The sequence below is a fragment of the Chironomus tepperi genome, unplaced genomic scaffold (assembly GCF_022539635.2).
Source record: "Chironomus tepperi strain 1889 unplaced genomic scaffold, CSIRO-AGI_Ctep_v1 contig_467, whole genome shotgun sequence".
NCBI classification, from domain to species: Eukaryota; Metazoa; Arthropoda; class Insecta; order Diptera; family Chironomidae; genus Chironomus; species Chironomus tepperi.
In genome coordinates, this window is record NW_027226589.1 from 616,622 (window position 1) to 634,578 (window position 17,957).

The 17,957-nt window shown below is 27.8% G+C and overlaps 1 protein-coding gene across 1 annotated transcript in view; it reads left to right on the forward strand.

Moving 5' to 3' along the window:
- The window catches only part of LOC139099293 (ephrin-B1-like), a 145,050-nt gene that overhangs the window by 1,085 nt on the left and 126,008 nt on the right, over positions 1-17,957 (forward strand). The gene's annotated exons all lie outside the window — the stretch shown is intronic.

Below are 17,957 nucleotides of genomic sequence, written 5' to 3' on the forward strand. Positions count from 1 at the left end.
ATCCCCTTTACGTTGTGAATCATTCTTATTTTTATTATTTTCATTTCATTAATTCAATTTTCTTTTTCGTCTTCTTTCACTCCCTCAAACTTCTCATTTTACGCTCCTCACTTTGCTTCCATTGATCCGTAAAGTCAATTTTGTGCTGCTACTTGCTTCAATGATGTTTGCTGATGATGTTCGTATTATTCTAGTTTGATAAACAGATGTAAATTAATTAATTTATTGAAACTCTTCCGTATTGCATGATGATGAATAAGTGTTAGCTCTTTTTGACTTTATGATGATTAACTAAGGATCTCAAATATGAATAACTTGATGAGTTGAAAATTGAGAGGTATAAAGTAATACTTGTTAGGCTAATTTAGTTTATAACTATGTTGAGGGCAAGTTGAGACTATAATTGAAAAATTTATGGATTGCAAAAGTGAATTTTAAATAAAAAGATCTAAAATTTACACACATCAGCGTTGTCCAAATTTTTTTGCTATCATAAATTCTTTGTCCTGTACTATGTCTTAGAGTAAACTTATTAAGTCGCACAATTTTGTATGAAAAACCCACACCTGATTGAAATCCTCTTATCCTGATTCTTAATATTCAATAACTCAACAATATTTTTCTTCACCTTGACAACTCACTTAAGACAATTTTCTTATTTTAATTTGTGGAATGAATCTTAAATTCCCAGGAAAGAAATACAACAAAAATATAAAATTTCTCAATGCTGATGAGAATGAAGGATGATAGCTTGTCGGAATCAGAAGGTAGAAAATTTATGTCAATTTAAATCTCATTTCGTCATAGTTACGCTACCTTCTAGTTTAACTTATTTTATAATTTAATTGCATTGTAACTCTCTAAGTGGATTTCATATTACATGGAGATAAAAAAATTTTCATCATGGATGTATATAGTTAAAACATGCACAATGAGAGAGGTACTTGGGAATATTTTTGATAGTTTGGATAAATGATGGATAATTCAAGGCATAAGTTCAGGCATACAGTTTGTTCACCACTAACTCAATAAAAATTATTGAAATTTTTACTTAAAATACTCCTGAATCCATCTCTGTCCACACCCAACGTGTAACTAGGGAAAAATTGAAGAATGATGATGAGATAATTGGAAATATGGGAGAAAAACTGAAAGACGAACAGGATATGAAAAAGTTAATGGAGAAAAAAAATATGATGTTACATAGCAGCATAGGAAAATCGAATTTCCATGGCAAAGCGACGTCGATTTAATGGCAGAAAAAAATTTATATGAGAAGAAGATTTTTGAGGAACTGCCGATAAATTTGAGACATGGCATCAGCCTACGCATACCTTTTTATTTTGCTTCTTGTTTTTTCTTCTAATTAGTAGAAATCAATATAAAATGTCAAAATAGGAATAAGAAGAAAAGTATTTTTGGATTGCAAAGTAGAAACAACCCTCATTAATGATGATGAAAATGAAAAATTTAGTAACTAATGTGCTTATTCCGAGTGGCACAAAAATGTAGTTAAGGCGTGATTGCGTTGTTGTTTTAATTTCAAATGTATTCAGTATATGAAGATCATGCTCATTGCACTTATGTAACCTTTTTGATAATTTTATCACTTCTTTGTTAATTGCTACACGATTTCTCTATCCCGAGTATGATTGAATATGCTCAGATTAAAGTTGACAGGATATGCCAACTCTGACTCAGAGAAACTCTTTATCTAGTCAGGAGTTATAAGGGTGGACTGATATATTTTTTTAATCCAACTGGCAAACAGAGTAATTAGATTCTTTGCGTGTACTGCTCGGATATGCTGAATCTTGAATTTATGTATGTTTGAAAAGTTTTTTGGAACTGTTTTGAGCATGTGTGAAAAGCAATAATAGATTTATTAGTAGTTTAATTAATTTATGGCGTTACGTAAAAAAGGAACGGTTCCTTTTGTCATTTACAAAATTACAAATTAATATGTAAGTCCATCTAAACCTTATTTTCTCTTACTTAATTTTAAAATCCAAAGCCTCAATTGAATAATATTTACGACAAACATATTAAGTTCATCGCGGTGACGATGAAAAAAAATTAATAATATTTATTTGTTTGTTCCTCTTTTGAGCATAAACATCTACATGTACATATTAATACACTGCTGCCATGGTGCACACCCTTAATGAAAACATAATTTTAATTAATTTTTTTTCCTCTCGTCTTGAATCTCCTCTCCCACCCTACCCTCTCCGTTCCTACCATCATAATAATCATCATTTTTCATTTTTTCTGTATATGTTTTCATCGCACAAATGAATGAATTAATATAAAAATGAATAATAAAGGAAAAATTCCTTAATTGCATACGCATATATGCGTATATATGTAGATATTTATAATTTTTATGAGACTGCTGGATTATGAGAAGAAAATTTTTAATTGAATTATAATATAAAATTGATAAATAAACGAATTTCAATAAATTTAATGTGGCTGCTTTTGTTTTGCCCCATCAGTCATGACAAGGAGACACTTTTTAAATTTTTGATGCAAAAACTTTAATTTCCATTAAATGGCGATTAATTTGGTACCTCAGATTTTTTTTAATCTAAAACTTTCTCTGCCATTTTTATCTACAATTAAGGTTTCACTTTATTTCATAAGGTATTTCAATTAATTTTTATCGGCAAATTTATGAAGTTAGTTATTTTTCCTCATCATGACACCTACGTAATGTCAATATTTGTTTAGGACAAAGTTATGTTAATTGATAACGATGAAGAACGAAATTGCTTAATTTCTTTAATATTATGGTCTATATGTATTCAGGAATTAATCGAAAGAATATCTTAGTATTCATGAAATTTGAATTAAGATTTAATAAATTTTGTATATTTTTGTGATTCATTTAAAAATTTGATACATCAGTCTCATTTTATAAAGACAAAAACTGTTATTGGCATTTTTCAATATTTACTGATGTTATAAAATAGTTAACGTCAGGCCATGTACATCGTGTCGTCAACATATCAACAAAACCTAACAATTTTTTTAATTAACCATAAAAAATATGCGTAAATACCTTCATAAAGTTGCCACGGCGTTAATCAAGGATGAAGAAAAGTTGAAAATAAATTAAACTTTTTTAAAATGTATTACATATTTTAAACGCATCAAAAGAATTTTTTTAAGCCTACAAAAAACTTTTTCATTTAAATTTTAATTATTTTTTTTATGTTTTAATTATTTCCCCATAAAATTTAATGCACAATTTTACCTAATGTATCAGACACAACAACATTTACATTTATAATGTAAGCCTTTACACAACAACAAATATAAAAAAATGATGATGTTTTGTCGTCAACATGAGATATAATATTAATTTCCATGGAAACTGATAAAGATCTCATCTGTGATTCTGTAAAATATTACATTTTAATTAGACATATTCATGTCAGTGCACACAATTCATTTACGTTGATGATGAAGAGAATGGCGAAGATTATGTTTATGTTTCATTTAAGTGACATTTGCAAGATAGTGAAATTTTATGGGGTTCTTTATGCAGTAAATTTTTGTTATTACTGTGCATAAAAAAGGGTGAATTATGGAGTGTAATGATGTGATAGCATATGGACATAGATTATTTAAATTTATTGAATCTTTTTATGACTAGGAAGGTTTAATGGATGGGGTGTGGAAGCTTACTATTTTTGAAAATTAAAGCTGATGTTTGGATTTTGGGGTAATTTAAGGTATTCTATCAATTAAGCTGCCAACAAATTAAAGACAACAAGAAAATTAGTAAAAATCCAAAATTTTACTTTTCGAAATAGTTATGAACTCTTAGTGTGTTATACAGCATCGTTGTGATGCTTCAAAATTTCAATTTTTTTAAACTCTAAAGAGCCCTTAAATTTTACCAAATTCTACCATAACCCAAAACCCATTCAATTTCAATTTTCTAGAATTTCAATCACTTTCAAAATAATTTAAAATTCAATTTTCTAACGAAAATGAGAACAAGGAAAAAGTACGACATATGACATTAATTTGTAAATATGACCTTTTTTATTGAAATTTGTTTACACGACAAACAGACACGATATCATGAATTGATGATTTATGAACTATTCTCATTTCGATCTAATCACGTTACTCAAATTACTTTGCCTTCTTTTATGTCACATCAATTTATTTCTCATTCCGTTTGCTTTTTTTGTTTTGTTTTTCTTCGTTAAGCAAACTCTTTTTAAAATGATTTATTTTTTTGACAAAGTGAATATGATATTGATGGGATTTAAGGAGAAATTGATGGGATTTTGGAGGAATTTGGGTAATTGGTATATTTTAGGACATTTTTTTATTGTATAAATTTTATATGAAGCTTGGAATCCAACTAAATGCTCTTATTTGAGTCAAGGAAATAAAATTGATCAAAATGGATCAAACTTTTAGAAAATGAACGGTGAGAATAATTAAAATGTGATTTATCAGTTCCGCATTCTTGATTTCGCCTTAAAACGTAAGCTTGTTCTCCAAATTCTTCTAATTATAGCATAACTAAGCTATCAAATTGTGATTAATCTAATTCTCTTTAACATAATGCATTGTCATCGAGCTTAAGTACCATGCATGAAAAATTTCAGCTCGATTGGAGTAGTAGAAGCTCATTTGGTTGAAAGGATTCGATCGCAAGATTTGACCAAGACAGAAAGACAGAAAGACAGAAAGACAGATTTTTCACAGTATATTTTTTATTACAGTTTCAGATGCAATGTAAAAAATTGCGTAAATACCTTTCATAAAGTTGCCACGGCGTTAATCAAGGATGAAGAAAAGTTGAAAATAAATTAAACTTTTTTAAAATGTATTACATATTTTAAACGCATCAAAAGAATTTTTTTAAGCCTACAAAAAACTTTTTCATTTAAATTTTAATTATTTTTTTTTATGTTTTAATTATTTCCCCATAAAATTTAATGCACAATTTTACCTAATGTATCAGACACAAAAATTTACATTTATAATGTAAGCCTTTACACAACAACAAATATAAAAAAATGATGATGTTTTGTCGTCAACATGAGATATAATATTAATTTTTGGAAACTGATAAAGATCTCATCTGTGATTCTGTAAAATATTACATTTTAATTAGACATATTCATGTCAGTGCACACAATTCATTTACGTTGATGATGAAGAGAATGGCGAAGATTATGTTTATGTTTCATTTAAGTGACATTTGTAAGATAGTGAAATTTTATGGGGTTCTTTATCAGTAAATTTTTGTTATTACTGTGCATAAAAAAGGGTGAATTATGGCTTCCTTGTAATGATGTGATAGCATATGGCATAGATTATTTAAATTTATTGAATCTTTTTATGACTAGATGGGTGTGGAAGCTTAACTATTTTTGAAAATTAAAGCTGATGTTAGGATTTTGGGGTAATGTAAAGTATTCTATCAATTAAGTTGCCAACAAATTAAACTAAAAAGTTTGTTTATGAACTGTATGTGATAACGGCCATTTTTGCTAAGAAAATTGGTAAAAATCCAAAATTTTACCTTTCTAAATTGTTATGAACTCTTAGTGTGTTATACAGCATCGTTGTGATGCTTCAAAATTTCAATTTTTTTAAAACTCTAAATAGTCTTTAAATTTTACCAAATTCTACCATAACCCAAAATCCACTTCAATTTCAATTTTCTAAAATTTCAATCACTTTCAAAATAATTTAAAATTCATTTTTCTAACGAAAATGAGAACAAGGAAAAAGTACGACATATGACATTAATTTGTAAATATTTCTTTTTAATTGAAATTTGTTTACACGACAAACAGACACGATATCATGAAGATGATGATTTTGAAATATTCTCATTTCGATCTCCCTCACGTTCGACTCACATTACTTTGCCTTCTTTTATGTCACATCAATTTATTTCTCATTCCGTTTGCTTTTTTTGTTTTGTTTTTCTTCGTTAAGCAAACTCTTTTTAAAATGATTTATTTTTTTTTTGACAAAGTGAATATGATATTGATGGGATTTAAGGAGAAATTGATGGGATTTTGAGGAGGAATTTGGGTAATTGGTATATTTTAGGACATTTTTTTATTGTATAAATTTTATATGAAGCTTGGAATCCAACTAAATGCTCTTATTTGAGTCAAGGACATAAAATTGATCTTGGATCAAACTGTTATCAAAAATCAAATAAAGGATCAAAAATCGCTTGAAAAAATTATGAAAAAAAATTAAAAAATGAACGGTGAGAATAATTAAAATGTGATTTATCAGTTCCGCATTCTTGATTTCGCCTTACAATTATGTGTTCTCCAAATTCTTCTAAAACGCTTCATAACATCAAAATGAAATCAATTCTCTTTAACATAAAATGCACATCACTAGCTTAAGTACCAACTAAAAATACTTATTTTTTTAAAATTGCTCATTTTTGAAAGGATATAATTTTTTTTCATTCACATTTTTCACAGTATATTTTTTATTACGTTTCATGCAATGAAATTGAGAAGCACACTTCCTTTCCATACGATGCCACTTATGCTTCTCCTCATGAATATGTACTTAGTATTTACTCAAATTCAATTCAAAATTTTCATGTTATTTTTATATGAAAAGAAAAAAAAAAGATTATGATGATGGAGAAAAAAAAGAAGTATTTTGTTTATTTTACTACTTTTCAGCTTCCACTTCTCGTCTTCTTTTTCACTTTTTGAAAATATATAAAAAAAAATTCTTTTTTGTAACATATGAAATGAGAAATTGAATTGAAAGTGACACACGAGCTGCCATTTGTTTGCTTTTATTTATTTTATTTCATTTAATTTTTTTGTTACTGCTGTCGAGCACAAAGAATTCTCGTCATATCTTCTCGATGATGCTTCTCGCTTTTTTCACATTTTATGTTTTTTGAATGAGTGAATAAATGATGAATGATACTTAAGTGTTTTATTTCTACAGTCACAGTTGTGTCTTTCATTTTTGGCTTAATTTCTTTATATTTGTTTATCTTGATGAAATTTAGCGCTTCCTTTTAGCAGATGAGGTTTCTGCATGTAATGTCATTATAAGTTGATTGGGTTATTGGTATGATTTTAGATGAGCGTCTTAGCATTTGCTGTATCATCCCAATTGTTTTTTGATATGATTATTCTTAACAGCATAGAAAGCTTTATATGAATAAAATTAATAATACTCTACACTTTATTTGACAAAGTGAACCCAAAAATATTCACACAATTTTTTGTGAATATGAAAGTCTCGAGAACTTTATCTTTACATTGAATTTTCTTTTATACCAAACTTAATTTCAACTTTCCATTATTTTTATTATTTATTTTATTCTCCTTGAAACCTCAAATATCACAACAAAATTTTAGTTCAAATAAGAAGTAATGTGGGAATTCTTCCATGTTATGAACATTTTCACATCTGATTAAATAATCAAATTACAATGAAAACGGTGTGAATATAAAAAAAAAAAATCAGTCTGAGAGGAGAGAGAAAATTTAATAAATGCATTCACATTATCATGGATATATGTATAAAAATTAACGTTGTATGTACTAAAATTCGCAATTAAGAGATGTTAACATGATAATGTATAGAGCTGGGCGTTGAGGATTCAATTTCCATTGTGCTGCACGATACAAGATGTCATGCCCATTCACGAGCTTTTCTGAGAAGAAAAATTGCCATTAGAGACATATGAGACAAACATGAGACTTATTATATCACATATATATGTTTGTATATTGTACGGATAATGCAATTTCACATGTATACACATATACACATCAAGATAAGGAATGTCTTATGCATAAAATCATATTATTGCATTACATGACATGATCCTTAATAGGAAGAATTTCTTTTCCTTGTTTTGTATGATATGAAAAATTTGTATGCACAATAAATTGAGTTCCTTATAAGCAATGATGATATTAAGTACAGGAATTGTTCAAGTTCTCGTTAGCTTTTAAGATATTCAATAAATTTATTTATTTTCATTGCATTTTATTTAACTTTATTACACTTGTATGAAGATTTATATTTTAAAAAGTTAATGTTGTTATTTGAATAATGGAAATTTTTCCTGTAGTTTCTAGTCTATTTATACACTTATCTATGATACATGTTTAAATTGATTTTTTTATATCTTATGATGTCAATTTTGGAAGGTATTATGTTTCTTGATTGAGTTGTTGAGATTGATCTAAAGTTGGGGAGTATGTGACTTAAAGTAGTTTTTTGAATATGTATAAAAAAAGATTTAGAACTTTTCTTCAGGTAGACTAAGATTTTGAATAGAAATCTTTACGATAGTGTTCGATACAATTAGGAATACTGCTAATTCAAAAGTATTTGATATGCGCAAGTTGCATGCATATTTCCATATCACAATTTAACTAATAGTATTCGAGGATTCAATTTCAAAAAAAAAATTAAAAAAAAACCCCTAAACCTGTCTCAAAAATTCTTAATTTTAATTTTGTCAGAAAAAACCATCAAAATAAAATTCGATGTAAAGATAAAATTTCCATTAAAATTATTGCACATGTACATCTTACAGACACATTGAATTTTGTGGACAATTATTTTAGCTCCTCATCTTTATTATCTCATATCTTTATCAGATATGTTATACAATAAAACATTTTAGAACTTCATTTACATCCTTTCATGTCTCATAAATTCATACGTGTATGTTAGATGAGGAACATAAATAATAAAGATAAATGAGATGAGACCAATGTCAAGGAGAAGAGGGAAGAGAATGGTGTAGGATAATAATAATAGGCTGTTGTTAGCCAAAAAATTTGATTTTCAAGGACAAAATGAAGCATTAAGGTAGTATAAGTGAACTTACAAAAACTTATTGACAGATTTCAAAATCAAATTGTTTTAACATAAAATTCAACAACTTAAATTCAAAAAAAATCATAACTCATGAGTCACTAATTTTCACCCTCAAATCATAATTTCCTGTTGAATTTCCTTGTCGAACCTCAAAGTAAGCGCTTCGTGGAGTTGTACAAAAGAGTGAGAAGAAAAATGAATTACGCGTGTCATTAAAGGTGTTAAGTTTCACATTTTTTCATCATTTTAAAGCTTCCGTCACTTCCGGTGTGATATTACCGCACATACGCAGAGGTAAAAAATAAAAGAATTATTTTCAATGTTTTGATGCTCTGAAATTATTATTGTTTCTTAAATCATAAACCACAGCTTACAACCACACAAATGAATATTGTATATAGATATGATTAAATGTGCGTGAGGATATAAATGTGCATTTAAAGCGGTGGTTGGTGCGGCTTTTATGATTGTGTCAAAATTTACACTTTAAAGCTGTAAAATTTACTTTAATTAGGATATTTTTAAAATTTAAAATTTGAATTTTTGTTAAGAACTTTGCTTATTTAATGTGTTCACTTATTTTTTCAATTTATAAGGACGATTAAGAGACCGTTCCTTCAAACTTAGAATCTAAAGCAGTACATCAACAATTATGCTAATAACCTCATAAATTCATTTCATAATGATCCTCTTGAATTTAAATATTATGAAATCATGTTTTTAAATGCACTTAAATAACGTGCAGATATAAAAGGTCTAAAATTAATTAAATATAATTCAAGAAATTTTTATATTTTAAGAATAACAATTTAAAAATTTAAACAGTGACTCATAAAAATCCCTAGACATCATCTTTGTTAAGTAAAAAATTAAATTTTTATGAGTACCATTGTATGTTCTTACTATAAAAAATTATTAAATCATATTCCCTTAGGGATCATTTGAGATTTTCTTTCAAGTAAAGACTTAAAAAAATTATTTTAGGAAATTTAGGAAAGAATATTTTTTTTTTTAAATTATGACAGTCATTATTTTCCATAACTTTTGTAGGATATGAGACGAGAATAAAATTTCAGATTAAATTATTAACAAAATTGAACTACGCAATTTATTTTCAATTGATTAGATCTTCCCTGCTCTAAAATTATTCACCTATAATATCAATTACCAAAGTCATTGAAATGATGATAATGAAGCTCAATATTGATAATCTGGTTTATCTAAGAATGCCTAAATAATGAATTTTGATACAATTTCATTTAAAATTCAAGAATAGAATAAAATAGAATTTCTTATTTTTATTTGTTTTCTAAAGCGTAAAAGACAATATTTGTTATCCCATATTGAATGCATTAGCCTACAAACATCTGCATTCATTAAATGTTATATAGTTATCTCATCAAAAAATAAAGTACTCAAAACTTACTTTAGTGTCACACGATCATCACGAACAACAATATTCGGTGCTATATTATTCTTCTCTATTATTATTCAAATGCATCTTCACATTACTTCTAGTACTTCTGTATTTATTATTTGCTTTTTTCACAGTTGTTCATATTCTCTCCATACTCAGCTCTTCCTTTTTTCTATTACTATTTCAAAACCCATACAAATCGAGAGAAAAAATTTACATTTTTTTCTGTATTGTGGTTGTGGACAAAATGCAAATGGTCAGACAATGAGCAAATAATGAAATATTAAAATAGATTTGACTAGAGGAAAGATAGTTGCGGATATTGCTATGGAATTTATGGTATTATGAGGATTAATTGGATTTTATTCCTAACAGACGATATCATCTAAATGAGCATGCTCATGAGTATTCTTAATCAATATAATAGGCATTATCTATTCGCGTATATTGCTCCAGAATCAGAGTTGTCAGGATTTTAGTTCGAACTCCAAAAATCAATTGAGAATTCAGAGATGGTTTGAGGTTTTGAACCAAACCAGAATTTAGTAGAAATTATTTTATTCATGGCTTACATTCATTTTTAAATTAGTAATTTTTACGTACTTCAAACTTTATCTACATACATGCATTATGTATGCAAGTAAATAAATATTTTGAATAAAAATGTATGGAATTTTTTTTTTTTTACAAAATATTGTAACAAAAGAAATTTCATGAAATGCGTTTGATGAGATGTTTATGTACTGTTATCGCTTTTGTTATCGTATGGTAGGATTATTCGAGTATGTTCAATAAATGCATATGGTTCAGTATCAACGGATGTGTTTTTGACGATGTTTATTTGTTGCGTGGTGATTTTGTAATTTTAGAGAACAAATTTTTATGATTTTTGACAGAGTATGGCTGTCTCAAAAACGACGAAAATATTTTTTCATACAATCCTGATTTTCATACAATCCACATATACATATAATCCATTTATACTCTATAATTAATACAAATGTCCATATTCATTTAACCTGAAGTTCATAAGCACTCCTAAATCAACCAATTTGGAATACTAAGATCATTTATAAGTAGGGTTGGGCAAATATTCGAATATATTCGAATTTGAACAAAAAAATATTCGAGCATGCACCAGTTCACATTGGCATATTAATTCAAACTCTTCCACAGATAATAATAATCAGACATGAGTGCAACAGGCACTCAATTACATGTAAATTTACCCTCAATAACCCACCTTCAACCTAAAATGTTTGTCGCATATAATCCATAATATACAGTAATAATAAAAATTCATTAAATGTTATCTTCCAAATCAGACTCCATGAAAGAACTTCCACCATGCATAAATATAATAACTTGTTGTTGCTATAAATAATTAATCGTATAAGTATTCATGCACATATAGATGATAATAAAAAATAATAATAATGGTGATGACTTATCAAGATAATCGTAAAATATTTTATAGAAATACCAAAAGTATTGGGAACTATTAAATGTATGAATATTACCATTTCAGTCATAATGTGAGGGAGAACTGATAGATATGCATGTGGAAAATATTTAAATTGAAGAATATATGATGTGGGGGAGTTTCAGGTAAAGAGGATGTCATTTTGAATAGAATTACAGATTGTAAGTCATTACGAAATCGTTTATTTGGGTTGTGGGTGTTAAATAAATTATTCAATAAATAGTAAAAGTTACAGTCGATAAAAAAATGTATTAAAAATTTCACTTTTGTAAATGGATTGAAATAAAATAAAATTATCAATTTTATTGAAGGAAGTGAAATTTAATTTTAACTGATAATAATGAATGTTTTCGGAAATCATTTTTGATAAGACAAGCTAAATACGAAATCTGGCGACAATTGAACGTTAGTTTAGCCTGAGAGTGAGTCTGGTCTAGCACCAGACTTGGTAAAATATGGTTTCAGATTAAACTCACAATGGTCATACCTGCTAAATATTGACGTCCATAACTTACATTAAAAATCTCTTAATTAAATTAAATCCTCCAAAAATCACACCAAACTTAGTTCATCAAGACTTTTTTCTTTAATACCACTAAAAACTTTATTCAATGCTTTTGAATCATCGCTTTTTGTCCCTTTTCAATTTTTAATGTCTTGTTTTGTACTGAAAGCAGAACTACGTTTTTATCAACCTTTAACAATCTTTTCATCCTTTTTTCTACACTCAATCTCTCAGATTTTTTTTTCTTCAATAAAGCTCGGCAAAAAGTTTCTTTTCTCATCTTATTCATCTTATTTTGATCATAAAAGAATTTTTTTATTGACAAAAAAAACTGCCTTTCATAATGGAGGAGGAAGAAAATTGTTTGCTAGTTCTTCATGCTTCATTATTCGCTTCCTTTTATTTAAACGACAAGTATTATTCCTCGTTAAGTGTAACAAGTTGAGGTTTACTGAAATAACAGACACTTAATCGACACACTTCTGCAAATTCACCTCACGACGTAAAAATTAAGAAACACACTTAGAATCATGTTTGTGGCGAATAGAACTTGTAAACGGACAAACTCAATAAATAGGCAGCTAGATAATTATATGATGTCCATAAAGTACAGTTTGATAGACAAATGACGCATTTTATATTATCGAACTTCTTTCGATTTTTGCTCCTAAACAAAGAAACTTTATGCTTTATATTTAACGACATAAATCCTTACTTACATTGATAATGTTTGATGAAAGGTCAGAGAGAATCTACTGGGATCTATCCTCGACGACCTTTTTGCCCGCTTCATATCGATGCTCCTTTTTGATCTCATTTTCAATTGAATGATGCAGCTTAAAAAAATAATCCCATCCTTTTTATCTCATCATGCATCCAATCAGCATGACAAGTTTTATTTTCTTCCTTTCATTCGATTCCGCTTTTCATTGCCAATTCGTCCTTGTCGAACTTAAGCCTTCTACATATTCAATGTTGATTGAATGGCAATGAATGGATGAAAGAACAAGTTGATAAAGACATAGGGAAGTTATCATAGATGTTGATGCGATTTTTTTAGTTTTATTGGTGAACTAAATTAGGAAGAATTGTAAATTTTATTTAAAATATTGACATATTAACTAGAGCCAAATTCAAGCAAATTATGTCGTAAAATATGATAAAAATTCACATTTAAGTGTACAAAATCCTCATTCTTTCCTTATTTTAACTCTCGTACATACTTTAACTAAAGAATGTATCTTAAGAATATGTTTCCAATACAGATGATGTTGATGTCATTATGTTACGGAAATAAGACAATCTATACCTGAAAACGACCCAAAACTGCTAACCCTATTCCCAAGCCTTAGTATAACCAAACTGTCTTCAATAAAAGTTTTGCCTTGCTACAATATCCAACACAGAAATAAAAAAGTATGAAAATTGAATACGATGAACACACAAAGAAACAGAAAAAGAATTCGAAAGACAGAAAGAAAAGGGATGAGAAATAATGAGATTGATATCAAATACTGCTTCTCTCATTTTGCTCTATTGATGATAGCGATAAGCCTATTGACGCATAAGCTCATTTATTGATATATAAAGAAAAGAAATTTTTCTCGTTTTAGTAAAACTCATTGATTCATATGAAGTGGTTTTGGTGTGTCAATTTCGATATTGGAGATGATTTTTTAAATTGTTAATTTGTTTTGTGGATACTATTAGGTATTAGTTTTGGTTGGGACACTACCTTCTAAAATACTATTTTGTATATGCGTACTTTGAATATATTCAAAGTATATAGTATTGTATTGGGTATCTTGGATCATTACACTGTATTAACAATGATGTCCGTGCAATTTTTAAAAAAAAATTGTTGTCATTCCATTGATAAGATAACATTCATATATCATTTCACTGCAAAAAGAGAAAGAAAAGAAACTGTGTAATGTTCATTCAACCTTTATCAATATAAAATGGGCAAAATTTCCTCCTCAATAAAGTGAAAATAAAAACGATAAGAAGCAAAAAAGAATGAAAAGGAAAGGCTCCCAAAAGTTCTTCGCCACTCTTCCTCACTTCCTTTGAACACAGAAAATTGCTTTCATTTCCGAAGCTCTTTCGATAATTTTTTTTCGTCTATCAATTTCTGTGCATCCCTTTTTTCCTATTCTGCTCTTTTTCTTTTCCTATGTTTACTTTGATACGACATAACATGACATTTCCTGAGCTTTTTTCCTTCTTTTGAATCAATGGACGATAGAAATAGTAAAATAAGGGAGAAATGAAAGCATATTTTTATGTCTATATGTTAAAATATTTTTTTTTTTTTAAATTTCGTTAAAGAATTTTTTCCTTTCATTTCCTGTTCTCTTGTTGAAGGGTAATAATGGAAATGCTTTTTAAAGAATTTTAAGGACTAGGTCCTCTTTTAAATTATAATATATTGTGAAATAAAAAATTCAATCAATTCTGAACCTTGATTGACATGGTGATACTAGAATGAATTTAGGATAATATTGACAATTTTTTGGACATATTAACAGCTAGAGCTGGTTTTAATGATACCTAAAATATTACAAGAAAATCAAATGCAGTTCATTGAACTTTTTAATGGATTTTGTAAATATATATAAAGAAGGTCCGGGAGCACCGGTGGCAAATGATAACTTATGTATATGCCATGGGGCCATCTGGACAAGCAGTTAATCATTTCAACGAAAAAAGCCAAAAGTAAAATTAGTCAGTTCAACACTGTACAACATCGCTTATTGATTTTCGACTTGAAATCCTCAGCTGTACATCTAATTTCATTCTAAAAAGTTTCCTGTTCAATTTTTCAGTCCTTTGTTAAACTTTTGTATGCTCTAGATAAACATCATTGCCAGTATACATAATTCAAATAGAACAAAAACTATAAAAAGCATTCTATTTAATTATTCAAGTTCATAAACCTCAATATAAAGCACCAATTGACGTCACTTCTACTTTTTATTCGTAAACAAATAGGAATTTGTGCATGAAAAAGTAAAAACAGAACCAAAAATAAATCGAAAGCGGTCAGCAAAATTAGTCTTAACATTAAACATTGCGTGTCATTTGAAAATCATCATCATCTAATATCATTAAAATGTCAGTAAGAAGAAGACGACTAGAAAAAAGAAAGAAAAAAAAATACCTTTAAGCCGATTTTGCTGCTCTCCTACTCGCACACAAGTTGAATTTTCTCTTTCTCAATATCTTCCACTTTCAATTCACGTAATCTCCTTAATAATTTTTTTTGTAATACGTAAAATTAGACTTGTTTCAATTAGTTTTATTTTTTTAACGAGAGCAGGGAGAAAACTTAAACAATACAGAACATGAATACTTCTTCATGAAAGGTTGCTTGGGCTTTTGATTGGTTTTGATAAAAGTTTGCCTAAACTAAACCATTATTTTTTTTAGTCCGAAATATCAGAAATCTATCTAAATAACATGGTTAACTAATTGAACTTGTCTACTAGAAATAAATTATGTCTGCCTGATGCCATTAAAAAATTCAATTTGTACCATTAATATTTACCAGTCAATAAATTATACTTCACATAGTTCACGTTCATCATATGTAAACTTTTTGACCACTTAAATTACCTAATATTCAACCAATTCCCCCAAATATCTCTTATTTTAAACAGAATCAACCCCTTGTATTGAATATCATTGAAAGACTTTGCACGATAACAACCACGATAAAGTACTGAAATATTCACGCAATATTGGGGGCAAAAGCCGATTTGAGTTTGTATTAAAAAAGAAGGGACTTTCAATGTTGTTATAAATTCATGAATGCATAGAATATAATAAAAATAATAATAATGCTAAGGAGTTCTATACAAAAGATGAAAAAAATAATTGCGATGGCTTAATGAATTATTAATAAAAATTTCTCCTCGATTCAATATACTTCTTTTGTGTGCTATTGCATGAAACGATTATTTTTCGATAAATTCTCTTTCATGAAAAATGTTGTTTTCCTCTTCAAGCTCATGCTTCTGTATTTATGTATTTTGATAACATTTATGAATGGGAAAGAAATAAAAGGTTCTTATGTGAGAATGGGAAGTGGAACAGGATAAATTTTCCAATGAAGAAAATTGAATAAGGAGGAAATAATGGAGAAGACATTTATAAGAGTTGGGAACTTTATGAAATCGATAATCGAAATTTTTTTTCTAAATTTCAAGTAAATCAATTTTTTAATTGATGAAAAATGACCCTTGATTATATGTTTAGTAATATATTTTATTCTTTAAAAATGGTTTTGAAATTAAAAAAAAAAACTAATTTTAATTTTTATTTCTCTTTCTAGGTAAGTCAAAAAGATTTATTTCAAACATCTCTTAATGGTTAATAAAATGTCATCATTCAACAAAAAAGGACAAGTACAATATTAAATATGAAAAACTATAAATATCAAAGTAGAAAATATTTTATAGCAGAAAAAAAATTTCTTGTAAAGATAAAATGGAATATTTATCTTAAATATTAATAACAATAATAATTTCATTGTGTTGCGTAAGCATCAATAATTCACATATTTATATTTCCAATTTTATTTCTCCATTTCGACAAATTCATAAACGGAAAATAATTGCGTCATTTTACCCACAAAAATATTTCATTTTCTCATTTTTTTGTTGTATTCGCCCTCATCATAAAATCATTTTATGATTATTTGGGTGGAAAAGTGAGGAGAAGAAGAAAATTCTGTTTATTGCTGTAAGCTTTTTCAATATTTTCATTTTTATTATTACAATAATTTTTATACTATTCAATGAACGTTTCTCAACTATGTCTACGTATAATAAAATATTTAATAGGAAAAGTGAAAAATTCATGAGGAAGAAAATCCTCAGCTTAGTCATCGACCATTATAATAATATTACCAATATACATTGTAATGAAATTGTCGTTATTGATAGTAAATTTTACTTTCAAATACAGTGAGGAACTGTAGATTAAATAATAATTTGGTTATTTTTGTAGAAATTTGGTCAAATTTAAGTCCAGAAATCTTAAATTCATCCAAAAAGCTACCATTTCTTTTAAAAACTAACTTTATGTAACCACAGGTCATTCAGATCAGAACAAGTTGAAGTTTCCAAGTGTTACCAATAGTCACTTGGGTACAATTTGGGTGTATCCCAAGTCCCTAAAAAAATCCACAATTTTAAATAGAAAAACTCCGTCTAGTAAACAATATAAATTGAATCATTTTTCTATTAGAAGAAGCACAGAACGTTCAACTTGATGAAAACAATTTCTTTATTGCTTATTGCCATAAGTTCTTTTCACTTCCTCTCCTTTCTATATTTATGCGAAGCATTTACCGAATAACAAAAGAAGAAAAAAAACTGAAACTTTTATGAAGAAAAGATTTGCAATTGTTTCAATTTTTTAGCATAGTTTTTATGAATGGGATGAGAAAGTGAGTTGCAGTGTGGTACTTTCAGGAAGTTGAGGGTTGTATGGACTGTTCTTAGTATGGGAAACGAGGTTTAAATTGTCAAACATTTTTCCTTTAAAAAAATCGATTTACAAGTGTTTTCCAATTCTTAAATAAATAATTAAAAAAAACCTCTTTCAAAATTTTTTTGGCTGTATCCCTGGCTAGACTATCCTAATAAGCCTGATGACAAACTACATTTGTC